Below are 2,293 nucleotides of genomic sequence, written 5' to 3' on the forward strand. Positions count from 1 at the left end.
GTAAAATTTCAGGGCGCAAATTAAAACGGCATTTGAATTTTACGTTCTATCACTTTTGCGTACTTCCGCCCATAAATTACGAAAGCTCTTCATCATCTTAGAATTTAAAATAAATATTCAGTCATGGCATCTGCAATGGATGCGTTAATACTGCTGTTATTGGTGGTTAAGGTTTGAGTCCGATTAATTTGAGCACAGGGCATTGAGGCATCACCTAAGTTGACAAGCTATGGCGACTCGCTTCGTACAGTATTTGTTGTCTCACGAAAGCACAGTGACTTCTTTCTTCTCGTGTTAAATTTTGTGCAAAAATATATCTTTCATAATGCACAATGCTTGACAATACTTGTCATTCTTAAAAAATAATGTGCCTTTTTTAATATGCGTTTTTAAATTACTAAGATAGAATCTTTTTTGCATCCTATGAATAATTATTGCTTGATGAATTCACCAGCCTACGAATGCTTTACTTTATTCACACTCCATTTTTGAACACATCTGTTTATGAAATTACACCCAAAATTACTATAAGGCACAAACATTTTCACTTCTATAAATGGGAATAATTTCCACATCTTCGCTTCTAAATGAACGCCGATTGTTAAATATGTTCATTATCACTAAAGTCTTTTCGTCCCCTTTTCCTCCATGGCAAGCGCTGAATGTCATTACCATCGAGACCACCGCTGCTTACACAAGCTCTAATCGGTCACGTTTTGCACAATGATGAAGGTGCCTTTGCTGATTTCGCCTGATGCCTAATTAGCTTGAATCTTATCTCCGTCACAATTGGCTGAGCAATGTTTGCAATTACTTAATCGCACTTCATATATGCTGCGGCTGCTTTGGAGGTACTTACGTCCAAAAGACACTGAGAAGTAGTTACGATTTCATTATCTCACCTTTCATGGCACAGTGTGCATCTATGAGATGAATCAGTAACGATGGAATGGAGGACCTACCAAGAGAGAGCCTCCCGGCTGCCCCATAATCGGACGAGGAAAGAAGCTACTGTAGAAATTAATATTTCTTCTTGCCTGATTTTAAAAAATGAATGAGAGCTTTTAATTCACTTTCACAAAAGCCCAATTTGTCATTTTAAAAGTGGAATCCGTAACGATGAAATTGCTTCTCTCCCGCCACTGTCTCTGAGTTGACCTATACTGAGCGGAGGGAAAACCCTCCTGTTGAAAAGAGACAAACCAACAAGTCGACATGCACAGTTGTCTGGAATCTCTAGTTAAAAATTCTTTTCAAATGCTATGCCACGCTTTGGAGCCTTTTTATTCTTATCCAAGCATAAAGCGCTGTATTAACAAAAGCAATTATTTGAGGGTGAACGGCTTCTTACTTGGCCTGTACCAAAGCTCATAACTCAAAGAGCTGCCATCATCATTTCTGCTGTTTCAGAGCTTGTTCACTACTTTGTCGCAATATTTCTTACCCGCAGATTTTTTCGGCGACGATTTGCTACATACGTCCACTCACAAAATTAGCAGTTTTGATAGGCTTCTCCTTTCTGCGGCATAAATTAGGCACTCTAATTTGGTGTCGAACAGCCCTGGAAGCTCAAATATAGGAATTAGAAGAGATTTACTTTGCTGCGTGTTGTGTGGCATGGTCGTAGCAGGTATAGAGGAATTCTCTCTATGCCGCAATTTGGTGTCAAACAGCCCTGGAAGTGCAAAGAGATTTACTGTCACTGTAAAATTTACATGTGGACACAAGCGTATCATTGTCGCGACAGATGGAGAGGGTTGGAAGTACGCCTTCGGTGAGGCACACCACATCATAGCCTTCACGATGATGATGTCAACGGGCTGAATCAGGGTCGCAGAACTTCACCGGGTTGGGGTACGTCGCGTTATCGCCCTAATGTAAAATGAACATGCGATCGGCCTCTTTCCTAACTTTGTGGGTGAGTTTCGAGGCTTTTACCATATTGCGATGGGAGCAACTCCAAGTAGCTCATTGGTCGGCGACTCTTAAGCAGCGCATCTGCTTTGCCTCCACTTTAATATATAATCTTGCTGAAGCCTCAGTTGATAAACTGCCCAATTCTAACATCACTTCCTTTTTCATTTATCAATTGTGTGGTTATCCGATGAGAAGATGCACTTTGTTGAGTAGATTCGCTTGCTTGATTTACTTCATTACGTTCGTGTGCAGTTTGCTCATGTGGTCGACGGAGTGGGTGCAGCCAATAATGCCCCATGTCATATTTATTTCCTGAGTTAAAGTGCCTAGTGTAGGCTTTCTGGGAATTAATACAAACGAGATTTTCAATTTTTGA

The sequence above is a fragment of the Echinococcus granulosus genome, assembly GCF_000524195.1.
Source record: "Echinococcus granulosus chromosome Unknown EG_S00226, whole genome shotgun sequence".
Taxonomy (NCBI): Eukaryota; Metazoa; Platyhelminthes; class Cestoda; order Cyclophyllidea; family Taeniidae; genus Echinococcus; species Echinococcus granulosus.